This window comes from Pituophis catenifer, unplaced genomic scaffold, assembly GCF_029215685.1.
Source record: "Pituophis catenifer annectens isolate HBS135680 unplaced genomic scaffold, rPitCat1.0.hap2 SCAF_6, whole genome shotgun sequence".
NCBI lineage: Eukaryota > Metazoa > Chordata > Lepidosauria > Squamata > Colubridae > Pituophis > Pituophis catenifer.
In genome coordinates this window covers 15,021,591-15,036,422 of record NW_027256886.1, presented here as the reverse complement: position 1 = coordinate 15,036,422, position 14,832 = coordinate 15,021,591, and the positions used below count along the sequence as shown (strand labels likewise).

The 14,832-nt window shown below is 41.6% G+C and overlaps 1 protein-coding gene across 3 annotated transcripts in view; it reads right to left on the bottom strand.

The window, feature by feature from the left end:
• TNIK (TRAF2 and NCK interacting kinase) overlaps window positions 1-14,832 on the bottom strand; it is a 273,951-nt gene that overhangs the window by 161,345 nt on the left and 97,774 nt on the right. The window lies entirely within an intron of this gene.

Below are 14,832 nucleotides of genomic sequence, written 5' to 3'. Positions count from 1 at the left end.
GTCAGCCAATCTGTGCAGATAGCCAAATGTCAGTTATTCATTCTGATGGAAGTAGTTTTAGCATCTACGCTTTTCCTGCTAAGCAATCAGGAAGACTAATGTGGGTGGTTTTGTCATTAATTTACTGGTGCATCAAAGCACTCATATGACAATACGACAACCGTAACAGACTCCGCAATGACAGCGGCAGCCATTTCTGGGTTTTGCCTTCCTGGAGATCATAAGATACAGTCACAACCCACGTCCGTAAGTGAACACTGAAGGTCACCAGAGAAGGAAATTATGAAGACAGTTTTAGATGTAGTGTGCGAAGAGTGTACATAAGTACATAGGCAGGTGGTAGGAATGGAATAAGACAAAAGGCATGTTGTAACAGACCTTCAAGAACATCTAACTTCTCTATACCTGGGGCAAGAATCAACACTTTCACACGCACACATATTGGATACCATACTCAAGGGGTTGCCACAAAGAAGAGGGGGGGCAATCTGTTCTCCAAAACAGGAGTCACCAACCTTTCGGACCTCAGGGACCACTAACTTCATAATTTTAAACCCCATGGACCACTAATACGATCTGTCTAATGACCGGCTGGGTGGGCATGGCTAGGTGAATGGGTGGGTGTGGCCAACTTTATGTCACTCACATCGAGGGGTGTCTCCCTGGCCTCTACTCACCCCTTCCCTCCCAGCCACTCCTCACCTGCCCGCTAGGCTCCTTAGGGCCCCAACAGGAAGCAGTTGTTGGAGCTAAGCAGCCACCACGAGAAAGAGTTGGCAAAACAGCTCAGTTCAAATTGGATCTGGCTGAGAAGGGGGCTCAGCAGAAGCACCTCACTGAGGACTACGAGAATAGGCTTTCCAAGCAGAGGGAAGACCTGCGGGAGTGCAAGGCCAGGTACCGGCACCTTGAGGCTCAGTGGGCTGAGATGGTCAGCCACTTCCAGGACATGATGCAGTCCCACTGGAACAAGGTCCTCCAGCTCTTTGCCACCAGTGGCGCTTCCTTCCAGCCTTTGCCCAACGCCCCGCACCAGGAGGCTGAAGCAGACCCCAAGTTGGAATTTCTGTCCCCCCTCCAACAAAAAGACCCCAAAGGGGGAGACTCTCTGCAGCAACACAACCATTCATTGCACATATCCAGCCCAGGGGCCATAGTTTGAAGACCCCTGATTTAGTACAATATTTTTCTGCGGACCACCAAAATTTTCCATGGACCACCAGTTGGTGACTATTGCTCCAAAGCATCTGCAAGCAGGACCAAGAAGCAATGGATGGAAACTAATCAAGGAGAGAACCAAACTAGAACTAAGGAGAAACTTCCTAACAGTGAGGACAGTTAACCAGCAGAACAGCTTGCCTTCAGAAATTGTGGGTGCTCCAACACTGGAGGTTTTTAAGAAGAGATTGGACAACCATTTGTATGATATAGGCTGGTATAGGGCAGGTGTCAAGGCCCGGGGGCTGATCTGTCCCGCGAGGCTGCCCTGGAAACAGTGAAGAACCAGCCCGTGGTGCCTCTGCCAGTGAAAACGGAGCTCGGAAGGGCTGTGTGTGGCCCTCCCAAGCTCCATTTTCACTGGCAGAGGGTTGCAGGAGGCCGTTGCAGCTGAAAATGGAGCTCGGGAGCCCGTGGGGATTTTGCAGTGCTCCTAAGCTGGCAGAACACTCAGGCCGCCACAGGCGCCCCCGACACAAGTGAAGTCAAGCTGGCCATGCCCACCCTGGCCACCACCACTCCCGCCCTCCCTGAGGTCAAACACAACCCTGATACGTCCCTCAATGAAATCGAGTTTGACAGCCCTGGTATAGGGTTCCTGCTTGAGCAAGGGTTAGAAGACCTCCAAAGTCCCTTCCAACGCTGTTATGATGTCACTCTTATCATGAAATGAGTGCAGAAGTGCTACCTCCGTCCCACCGATTTCTCTAAAATATTCTTCCCTTTTCAGATCATATTCTCTGCAAGGCAGAAAAAGTAGGAGAAATTCTCTGCCAAACACTATGATTAATAGATTTTTGTCACATTGGCCCATATGAGACCTTCCACTGGAGAGAGGAAGTGGAAGATTGGGGTGAGGAATGAAATGGCTCTTTAGCAGGGAGCACAGGGTCACTCATGTAATGTTTTCATCACTCTTAGATATTTCTTTCTTTCTTTCTTTTTTCTTTTCGGCCTCAGGCTCCATCTTTTATTAATTAAGACACATTTTCAACTCAACTGCAGTCTTTACCACTATCTGCTGAGTCCATCAAACATGCACCTGCACATTTACTGCTTTTTAAATAGCTTTATTATATATCCTTATTATATAAAGTGGCTATAGAAATTGAACAAACAAATTTGAGGCACAGTTATTTTCCAGTCTTATTCAGAGAGTGCTGAAATCTAAACCTGAAACTTCACATAAAATACCAGGTATTCTGTTACTGAACTATTGTTGCTTCTTCTAACAAGAAGAGTACCTGTGTAGAAATGAATCTATGTGTAAAGAATAAGAAGGACTTTGTTGGATGAGATAAACAAGGAACATCTGTCAAGTAGCCTATTTCCATCAAAGGCCAGAGATGCTTCCGGAAATCCTATAAGCAAAGCTTAAAGGCAATAATACTGCTCCAATTAATCTTTGTTTACCAGTTAATCTTTGTCATCTTTCATGACCCTCGTCTGTATTAATAAAATGGCACATAGGCTATTACACTCATAAGTAAAAAATAAATAAATCCTAAGCTACAATTAAAAATTCCATCCCAAATTTTCCACCAAGGAAAGCCAAATTCTCAAAATACCAAAGATTCCATGAATTTGGAAGCTGGTCACAGAATTACGTCTCCAAATTACACAGTTTACTATTGCAGCTGTAGTATATTCTACAAAGAGCCAGTTTGGTGTGGCCGTTAATGTACCAGGCTACAAACCAAGAATTCTAGTCCCACTTTAAGCACAAAACCAACTGGATGACCTTGGGCCAGTCACTCTGTCTCAGCCCTAAGATGGAGGCAATGGCAAGCATATTCATAGCATGTAAAGCAGGAGTGTCAAATCAACGCTTGGGGGCCGGATCTGGCCCACGGGGTGCTTAGATCTCACCCGCAGGGCGGCCCTGGAAACAGCAAAGGACCGGCCAGCGGCCTCTGCCAGGGACACTATAGGTTTGGAGGGCCATGTGTGGCCCTCCCGGGCTCCTTTTTTGCTGGAAGAGGGTTGCAGGACGTTGCCCGCGGTGGAAACAGAGCCTGCGAGAGCCGTGGGTGGTGCTCCTGAGCTCTGTTTTCACTGGCAGAGAGTTGCAGAAGTCTGTTGCAGCAGAAAATGGAGCTCGGGAGCCCGTTTTTGCTGGCAAAGCGCTCAAGCCACTCCCGACACAAGTGACGTTGAGCTGGCTACACCCACCCTGCCATGCCGCCCCCAGCCCCTGAGGTCAAACACAACCCTGATCCGGCCCTCAATGAAATCGAGTTTGACATCCCTGATGTAAAGGCTTCAGCTCTAAAGGCATTTAGAGCCTAAGAATCTACATTTCCATTATACAAAGAATACCTTTTATGGCAGTGATTCAGTATATAACTATAATAAGGTAAGAAATAATGAAAGTCTAAAAGACTTCGAAAGAAAGGGATGAGAAAACAGATGACTAAAGTATCTTGCTTTCAAATTTCTGTCATCTCTAAACAAATATCACATTTAAAAAATTGTGTTTAGGGCATCAATTTCTCAGAAATAAGCACTACTAGCATTTTGTAATATACATAAATCAAGCGTGACTAGAGAGAGCATCAGGAACATCTTCTTTAGATAGATATATATATATATATATAAAGAGAGAGAGAGAGAGAGAGAGGGAGAGGGAGAGGGAGAGGGAGAGGGAGAGGGAGGGAGAGAGAGAGAGAGAGAGAGAGAGAGAGAGAGAGAGAGAGAGAGAGAGAGAGAGAGACTGCATTCGAATAAACAGTTCTTAACTGAAGAATTTATTTTTGTGCTGCTTTCTCAACTGATATAAATTCAGTTGAGGTAAATACTATTGATCCAAACAAAGATATAGTTTTCCAATAGTAAATCTGGTGGTTCATAACAACAATAATGATTCATATCTTGTTTTATGACTGTTTCCAAGGCTTGGGAAATTCAGACACTGTAAGTTAAATGGGAGAAACTAGGATGAGGCAAAGGCGTAAGTCAGGGGTGTCAAACTTGCAGCGTCACGTTGTCATCACATGACTTGGTGACTTTTTTCCCCTTCGCTAAACCAGGGGTGGGCGTGGCCAGCATGTGACACATCTGGTCCATGGGCTGCGAGTTTGACACCCCTGGTGTAAGTGATATGATTACTGGAAGTGAGGATATAGAGGGCAGAAGAAATGACCATTAGAAAACGCCCCTACCAAGACAATGATCAGATAAAAGTGGACTAAGGAGTCCACGGCAGGGATGTAACCTGAGTAAAGATCTTGTCCAATCTTACCTTAGTTCTCATGAAAACAATGGGTGAGAGGGGGATGTACATTCAGACTTACAAGATTCTATTGCTTTATAATGAAGTAGTACTGGCCTACACAACATTGGATGCCTATTCTTGTGAACTTTGAAAATGGAGGAGGAAGAGGAACTTCCCACCAATGGGAAACTCTCTGCCCCACAGTTCCAAAGAAAGCCCAGATGTCCCTTGGTGGTGTGAGAACACAGGGAGTGATATCAATCTCCAATCTGCAGATGTCTTTTACATCACGTCACACTTGTGTGTCTGTCAAGCGAGCCCCATCCAGCTGGGCAAGATGAAGGAATCAAGAAATAATTAGACTTCTATTCCCAATCTGGGATATTAAAAAAAAAAAACAAAATCCGCTGTTGAACACAGTAAGAAAAAAATACAGGCTGTAGAATTCTGGGAGTTGAAGTCCACACAACTTACAAGTTGCGAAGTGATTTATAAAGGTAAAGTCCCTTTTAGCAATCTGAAATGCTTCTTCGCAGGTTCCCGCCCACCTGAGCTGAGTTGCCATTTATAACATAACCTAGCTATGATAAACCTGCCTTCTATCTCTTGAAGATTTCTTTCATTATTTTTCCAGCCTTGCCACAATCTCTCACAGGATCATAGAGCTTTAGTTAAAACACACACACATACTCCTATTAGCCTGATCCTAAAGATGTACAAATGGATGTGGTGGCTCAGTGACTAAGACGCTGAGTTTGTCGATCGAAAGGTCGGCAGCCCAGCGGTTCGAACCCCTAGTGCCATGTAACAAGGTGAGCTCCCTTTACTTGTCCCAGCTTCTGCCAACCTAGCAGTTCAAAAGCACGTAAAAAATGCAAGTAGAAAAATAGGGACCACATTTGGTGGGAAGGTAACAGCGTTCCGTGTGCCTTTGGCGTTTAGTTATGCCGGCCACATGACCACAGAGACGTCTTCAGACAGCGCTGGGTCTTCAGCTTTGAAACAGAGATGGGCACCCCCCCCCACTAGAGTCAGGAACGACTAGCACATATGTGCAAGGGGAACCTTTACCTTTTAAAGATGTATAGTATGTATCATGTTCAGTAGTTATCTAAGAACATTGGCTATAAATTGGCTCAGAAATATCGAAACTAGTTGAATACACTTACAGCATTTCCAAGTGGAAAAACCTGATATACAACATCAGATTAAAATTCATCTGTACTCTCATCACCAATGAATTAGCCACCATTGCTGACAAACCAAATTTCTCACTTCACTACGCAATGACAGAACTGCCAGCAAATGTATCTTCACTGTCGTATTGCATTAAATTGGAGCCATATTTTACACAGAGTCAAACAAAACCCGTTCTCGGCTTTTAAAACAAAAAATTATCATTGCATTCAAGCACCCTTCAGCCTCTGGAGGGCCATAACTCACAAAACTCTGAGTTTAAGCAAGTGAGCCAGCCAAGAATAATTAAAGCTTGGATGCCTTTTTTTTTTTTTTTTAATATCTACCCTGAAACTTTCTTCTAAACAACTTTCCTTATTTTTCTGGCAATAGAAGGCTGACTCCCCTTTTAATCTCCTCTGTAGATTTCAGATGCTGGATGGACTCCAACTGATGACTCTCACCAGCCTTCCTGCTTTTAGTGTTTTCCAAAGACAGTAGAAATTAATTACTACAATCCTCCATCAGCATAGCTGGCGCATTTAAAGCACATGCAGCCCACAAGATGGTAATCTTTTAAGATTATTACGTGCGTTTATATATAGGTTAATTGTATTATATATTTTATACGCAGCCCAAAACAATTCCTCTTCACTCAATGCAGCCCAGGCAAGCCAAAAGGTTGGACATGCCTGATTTAAAGACAAAACAAATTAAATAATATCTACTCTGACTACTTTATGATTGGGGGGGGAGGGAATAGCCATGTGGCTTCCATCCTTTCATCATAGTCAGACTTGTCTTTTCTTTTTTGGGGTGGGATGGTTCAAGCAAAGTCCACACTGTCCATCACTAACTTGTGATGCATGAGAGTATCATGTGTACGTGTGTGTGTGTGTGTGTGTGTGTGTGTGTGTGTGTGTGTGAGTGAATGAAATTATTCTCCCCCACTTATGCTGGAAAAGGTAGAGCATTGAGGAGGTAGGAGAAGTTGCCAATATCAAAATGTTTGAGCATATTTAAGAATCTACATATTATATATATAGATAGGCAGGGGAAAGAAAAGGATGTAGTGTTTTTGTGTATTACACATCCAGCATGAGTGGAGGAGAATAATTTCATTCACACACACACACACACACACACACACACACACACACACACACACACACTGTCCTCTCATGTGTCACAAGTTAAATTATGGACAATGTGGACTTTTCTACCTGGAAGAGGAAGCAAATGCCAGGAGAACACCACACGGCCTTGTATATAAAGGATCCAAGTTTTGTCCTGCAGATGTTTGAAATATAGTCCCTGTCTTGTTCTCCCCCACCCTCAAAAAATAGCAGATTGATTGCTTTTTTCACAAGCAAAGCAACAGCATTCTGATATGGCAGTGTCCCTTAGGACTGCTTAACAACAGTTTCAGATTAGTCAACCGTTGAGTTTATTCATATTTCCGAAGTCTGCTTATTTTTTTTTTAAATCATTTTGCATCAACTAGAGCCACCTATTCTAAATCCGTATTAGCCTGTCATTTTTAAAGTGGGATCACTAATATCACCGTAGCTATGGCATGGTGAACTGTATGTGTTAAGATTTGGTTTGAAGTTGGGCCTGGTGGCTCAGCAGACTAATAGCATTGTGATTAACACCAGCTGTCTGCAATTACTGTAAGTTTGAATCTCACCAGGCTCAAGGTTGACTCAGCCTTCCATCCTTTCTAAGGTAGGTAAAATGAGGACCCAGTTTGTGGGGGCAATAAGCTGACTTTGTATAAATATACAAAAGTATGAAGGCTATTGCTTAACGCATTGTAAGCCGCCCTGAGTCTCCGGAGAAGGGCGGCATATAAATCAAATTAAAAAAAAAAAAAAAGTTGAACAGCCCAAATATGTAAGCATATGTGGTCTCCGTCTGAACTAACTCCATCCTTTCATTTGGAGAGATTTTGGGCAGAAGGTAATGGGGCTTCAATGACTTTGGGTCCTAATGACTTTCTAGATCCTTTTCAATTGGATTTCAGGCCTAGTATTGTGGCCCGTCAGTGGCCTGTGCAAATTGTAACTGATTCTGACAGCAAGGAGGCTGGTGTGGTGCTGAGCCAGCAGCCTGTGCAGCTGGCACTCGAGTCAGACAATGAGGAGGCTGGAGAAGATGTGGTGCCAGAGGCGATGATTCAGCCAGGGCCTTCAGAACCTCCAGAAGCTCCCTTAAGTGAAGAGGATGAAGAGGAGGAGGCTCTTTTCGATGCACGGGCATGCAGAGCTGCCAAAAGCCAGGAGTGGCTCCTCAGGAGAAGGTCTCCTTGAGAGTAAGGCTTGGGGCTAATTGGCCACTCCCTTAGCCTATTTAAGGAGGAACGCCGACTGAAGCAATTTGCAGGGAACAACTTTAGTTCACTCTCCTTCGCGTCTGGATTCTCTGCAAACTGTTTCTGGGCTTTCTGCCAACCATAGTAAGATTGTGATTACTTTATCTTTGATTTCTTGTAGGCTGTTAAGAAAGTTTATTAACAGTCTTTGTTTGTAAAAGACTGAGTTATTTTAGTAAATTAAGTTTTGTACAGACTTTGTGTGTGCTGAGTTCTTTGGGGTCCATAGCTTGGGCAGAACACCTAGGAATATCACTGATCTTTCCAGTGGATGTCAGGATCTTGAAGTATGCTCTTCTGGGTTCTACTACTTCATTACGTTCACCTTGTATACTTCTGGACCACTGATGAAAACTGGGAGTTGAGAATCTGTGTGGTAGTGATTCTATTTTTAGCTAGAGGTTAATTTTGAGTTGGATGTCGACCACCCTGTTCCCCCAAAAATAAGACCCAACCGGAAAATGATTTTTCAGGATGCTTATAATATAAGCCCTTCCCCCCAAATAAGCCCCAGTTAAGATTGTCAGCCAAATGGATGCATTTAGTATCGTATTTTCCAAAAAAATAAGATCTTACCAGAATATAAGCTCTAATGTGACTTTTGGAGCAAAAATTAATAAAAGACCCAGGCTTATTTTCGGGAAAACACGGTAGAGGCTTATCAGAGAAGACCCTGGTAACAATGAATGATGCCCTCCTCACCTTGTAGCTAGATTACTGCAAAGCACTCTAGGTGGGGTTGCCTTTAAAGCTAATTTTTATTTTTGGTAAATTATGTCCTGTTGGTATTTGTAGACCATTCTGAGTCTACAGAAGTAAGCATTATATAAATCTGTATATAATTAAATAAATATCAACAACTAGGAAAGCCTATGAGGTTGCTTCAGTCAGTCTGCCTGCCAACACAGTTGCCTCAGTGAGATAGGCAGCAATGTAAATAGAAATAAACACAAGTGGTCCTCAACTTACTAAACTTCATTTAGTGATCATTCAAAGTTACAACAGCATTGAAAAAAGTGACTTAGGACCATTTTTCACACTTATGACCACTGCAGCATCCCCATAGTCACATGATTTATATTCAGATGCTTGACAGCTGGTTCATATTTAGCACAGTTGCAGAATCCCAGGGTCATGTGATCGCCTTTTGCAACTTGCTGACAAGCAAAAACAATTAGGAAGCCAGACTTAACAACCATGTTACTGATTTAACAACTGCAGTAATTAACTTAACAAATGTGGCAAGAAAAGTCATCAAATGGGGCAAAGCTCACTTAATAAATAAATTTCTCACTTAGCAACATACAGGGATGAAATGCTACCGGTTTGGGCCAGTTCGCCTGAACCAGTAGTAAAACATGCTACTGGTTCGCCCCAAACCGGTAGTAAAAAAAATGGTTTAAAAAAGTTTTAAAAAAATGATTCCAATGATCTGCTGGGACAATCAGCTGTGCTGCGGGATCGTTGGAACCTTTTTTTTTTTTACTTTTTTAAAGCATTTTTTACTACCTATTCAACTGAACCAGTAGTAAAAAAAATGCTTTTAAAAAGTTTTTTAAAAAAAGTTTCCCACGATCACGGGCACAGCTGATCATCGGAACTTTTAAAAAACTTTTAGTTAAAAAATGCTTTATTTTTTTAAAAAAGTTGGCCACGCCCACCCAGTCACATGACCCCCCCCCCCCCCCAAAAAAAAAAAACCAAGCCACACCCACAGAACCGGTAGGGAAAATTTTTGAATTTCACCACTGGTAACATAAATTCTGGGCTCAATTGTGGTCATACGTTGAAGACTACCTGTACATATCCACACACAAATCCCAATAATTTCTTATGTGATTGTATTCAGCTTCTTGATTTTAAGTTTCTTGAGGAAGAATCACAGACTTCCAGGCATAAAACACTATAGCTCTCAAGATGCGTGAATATCTGAATATATTATTTGATAATATATATTTGATAATATCTGAATATATATTTGAATATCTGTTTTGAAGGGCAGCGTAGAAACTTTCCAAATACAACTCCATAGTAGTCAGTGGATTATCCTTCCCGATAAATATTGTCATTACAAAAAGAACACAGTGGCCATTCTTGTTCCAAATGAAGAGTGTACGAATATACATATTTCATCCTCTCAACCGACAGCAGTCTCCAAGGTTTTCATGTGCCCCAGGCAAGCTTGCCAATGTCCTACACTCAGCTCCTCGTCTCTTACCATAATCCATCAAAAAAACATTTTGCAATAGCTTAGGATCCATTCATTTAGGACAGTAAAGCTGGGCTGTCCTAATGATCTATGGCAACAATCCTGACGTGAATAAACTGCGCTAATTGAGACAAGCAAGTCACCGTCCTTTTCACAATGGCTTCTGCTTTTATTACAGCGCCAGCGTGCTAACGGATTCTGTAGGTTTTATTCCACAGTGAATAATATTGAGTCATATCAACAATTCTTTTCTTTTCTCTTTTATTTTGTTCCCTCTCTCTCCCCCCTCCCCCTCTCTCTTTCACCAATCAATTGAGTGACACATGCATAATGGAAATCAAATTGGAAATTCTGTGTTCTTGCAACAGCTGTCAAGCTGTACAGACTGCAGATATGATTTTCCCAGAAATGCCTGTGCCTTCACATATTAATAAATTATAAATGCAGTTGCATTTCTGAGCATCTACTCTGAGAAAGAAAAAGAAAATCTTCAGTGAGTTTTGGCTGCAATCAAAAGGCTTAGGCAGACGAGTATCTTGCCCTCCTGTAGTCAACAGAGCCTCAACTCAACTCTCAGCTCTATGTTCTCTAGAGAGTAGGATCCAAGCAGCTGGCTGCCCAGCAACTGGAGGGGGGGGGAATCCATTCTTGAGATTCCGTAGTTAAATCCTGAATTAACTTTAAAGTGTTTATGTAACACAATGGGACTGGTAACATCTGAACTGCCCATTTATTTCTTTAGTTTTGTTCAATTCATAAATTGTCTCTATTGTGACTCTGAGAGAAGGATAACTTATTATTACAACAAAATAAGTAGGACACAGAATGAAAGGGATGGAGGGATGAAAAATTAAGAACCAAGAAATAAAATCCTGAGGAGCCACAGTGGTGCAGTGGTTAGAGTGTAGTACTGCAGGCTAGTTCTGCTGACTGTCAGATGACTGCAATTTGGCAGTTCAAATCCCACCAGGCTCAAGGTTGACTCAGCCTTCCATCCTTCCGAGGTGGGTAAAATGAGGACCCAAATTGTTGGGGGAAATATGCTGACTCTGTAAACCGCTTAGAGAGGGTCGTAAAGCACAGTAAAGCAGTATATAAGTCTAATTCCTATTGCTATTGCTATCCCAGTAACAGGACAGTTACATTGCTTTGTCTTCTAAATGAAGCACAGTTTAAAGAAAAAATAGCTTGTGCACACTTTAAAAAGGATACCATATCGCAGAACAGAGGCGGTCAAAAATAAAGGGACATTTCTGATGTTCCCATCAAATGACAAACCTTAACAATGGGTCCTTGAGGATTTTACTAATTGTAGGGCTGAATTTTGGAATTCTGACAGATTTCTTGCAAACTAACAACTGTGTGTTCGGATGCAATTCTAACATTACAGTTTTAAAGAAGGTAAGAAAAGCATACCGAACAAAGCTTCTGGAATGCTTTCCAACTAGTTTATCAGTCTTAGCCACAGAAGGCATTTGCAAATTGATATTATTTTCATTATCTTCTTGACATAGTAAGTGACCACGTTACAAGGAGAGATCTGATACCATCCTTGTCTTCATCTCAGAACAATATTCTTCTGCTAACCAACCAACTGATATTCATTTATTCAAGGTATAAAAGATGTTCTCCAAGAAACTAGTATTAAAATATTCCAGCCTTGGGTACTAAATTGGATATGTTTCTCTACCTTCCATGCTGATCACAACCCAAAGTGGCAACCATAATGTAAATCCACTTTTTAAAACATACTGCTAAGAAAAGACTGGAAAAATACTGAAATCCATATAAGCAGATCAATTTCAATCTTAATGTATTATCCAATTTGCATTCATTTATCAGTCACCCGCTGCTGTTATCTGCAGCCTTCAAAATCCATATTTACACAATTTATTGTAAACACCTTTTTGGAAAAAGGCCAAATAAACGGCTTCCAACTATTACAAAAAAGGAAAGGAAAAAACTGATGCCATGTAAGATATATATGTATATAATCCTTCCTGCTGGTGTTTTGGTTTTTTAAAGGAATCAATATAGCAGCAACACTCCAGCATCTAGTTGCTAAATGTACCTTGAAAACCCGTTTCTCTAGTGGGTTGTGTAAATGAGTTCTTACCTGAATATATTTAGCTGGCCCTACTTATATCTGTAAAAAAAGATAAAGGATCCTTGCGGACTTTATTCTGCTAGTTGTTGCCAACTTTAGAGGGAGTTGCTCATCTCTGTTTCAAGGTTACTGAGGCAGTGCTGTTCAAAGACATTTCCGTGGTCAAGTGGCCAGCAAGATGTGATGGAGTGCTGTTACCTTGCCACTGAAGTAGTACTTATTTATCTACTCACATTTGCATGCTTCTGAATGGCTAGGTTGTTAGGAGCTAGGGCAAGGACAGGCGCTCACCCCATTCCAACAGACAAGCCGAGCATCTTAACTTGTCAGCCATCACACAGCATCTCTCTGTCTCTCTCTCTCTCCATCTCCATCTCCATCTCTACCTATCTATATATCTACAGTATATTTTGTTGTTGTTCAGTCACTAAGTCATGTCTGACTCTTTGTGACCCCATGGACCATAATATACCAGATCCGTCCTGTCCTCCATTATCTCCAGGAGTTTGCCTAAATTCATATTCAATAACACTATCTAACCATCTCATCCTCTGCCGTGCCCTTCTTCCTATGCCTTCAATCTTTCCCAACAGCAGGATCTCTTCCAATGAGTCCTTCTCGTCTCATTAGGTGGCAAACATATTTGACCTTCAGCTTCAGTATCAGTCCTTCCTAAGAACACCCAGGGTTGATTTCCTTTAGGATTGATTGATTTGATCTCTTTGCAATGCAAGGGACTCTCAAGAATCTTCTCCAACATCACAATTCAAAAGCATTCATTCTTTAGCACTCAGCCTTCCGTCTATACCTATATCATGTATCTATATCTATAGATGCAAATATCCTTAATGTGTTATAGGCTAGACATACAACTAAATACATAAATATCAAAGATAAATCCAAATAAGTTTTTTCTTTCTTTCAACTGACTTGCTTCAAATTCAGGCTCTACTCATTTCTATCTGTAACTTACTTGTATTTTTCCACTGCTTTCTCCCCCCTCCCCCAAGATCACCCCAGCCCAGCCCCTACAAATTCTACTAAGCAGGGAAAGACAGAATAGCTGTACAATATGTTTTGATTAATTGTGCTAAAAGCTGTCTGTCTGGAAGCACCCAAATCCACCCACCACATTCTGGACTTGTAAAATTGCCTTAAGCCTTCAGTTCCCTCCATGAATTTGAATATGTTATTCAGTCCTGATGGCATCTCATACCATTTTATTTTGAAGTGAAAATTATCCTGCATAGGAACAGAAAAATCTATCATCAGACTACAGACACAAATAACTTGATTAGATCCCTTGAGCTCTAAATGTCAAATGCTTGATGTGCTGAAAAAGGCTGGGAGAAGGCAAATATCAGGACTGCTGTATTTATCTGAAAAGAATATTGTGTTTTCCTCAATAATTTAGCTGCAGTATGGGTTGTCCAACATGAGTGGCCATGCTCAATTCACTGAACATGCTGGAATGGAAGAATATGATTGGGATTTATTCATTCACTCACTCACTCATTCAATTTTTTATAGCCACCTATTTCAACCAATGACTATGGTTATGTTTGATGTTATCTCTTGAATATATAAGTCCCATCAGTTAAGTTCTTCCTTGCAATCTCAATTTCATGTTACATTTGCACCATGACGAAACATAGGCAATGAAAGCCAAAATTCCCTGCTTCCAGTATTTGGAAATCCATCAAGAACAAGAACAGCAACAAAAATCCAAGACAATAGAGCAAATTGGCAACATGAATATATATTTTTCATGCATATGCTGAACTCAGAGAGCAGCCCATAGCTGATTGGGGAAGACATTCTGTGCACAAACAGCCTTGCACATGGAACACTTTGCACAACTCTAGCTGGCCAGATATTTTATTCTGGAAATGTGGTTGTTTCTAGCAGAAGGGGCTTCAGGGTTCAGATGGAGGGGATAAGAATGAGATGCTGGAAACCATATTTTTAATTTTATTTTTAAGGTTCTTAACTGTTTTTGATTGAACAATTGTTCCTCATCCAGATCCCTGGAGCTTCCAGACTATGGAAAGCATCAAGATGGTATCCCTTAGACAGCCGGCAAGCAAGCAAACCAAAGTCAGGAATACTTTAGTCCTTTGCAGCAATACTCTGGATCAACACATCATTCAGAAGAAACAAAACCTAGAAATGTTTTGGGTTCTGGGCTTCAACTGAAATAAAGTTTGGAGGGATTCTGGAGCAACTGGGTAGGATGAATAGGGTAATGATGGGAAGAAAGAGAAGGGAAGGGAAGACAATATAAAGAGAGTTGAGTGGGTGGGCTAGGCTATGTGGAGGAGGGGAGAGAGGGCTGATGAATACCATTCCTTCCTTGCCTTCAAACCTTGTTTCAGTTGAAGCCAAAAACAATACAATGTTCTAGTTTTTCTTTCTTCTAAATCATTGGTTGCTTCAGACCAGTTCAGCAGAACCTCCAGGCTGCAATTGTTTGGTTGATGTATAAAACAGAAAATATTTTTTCCTATTTGGGGCACATTAGGAGGAGCCCTGGT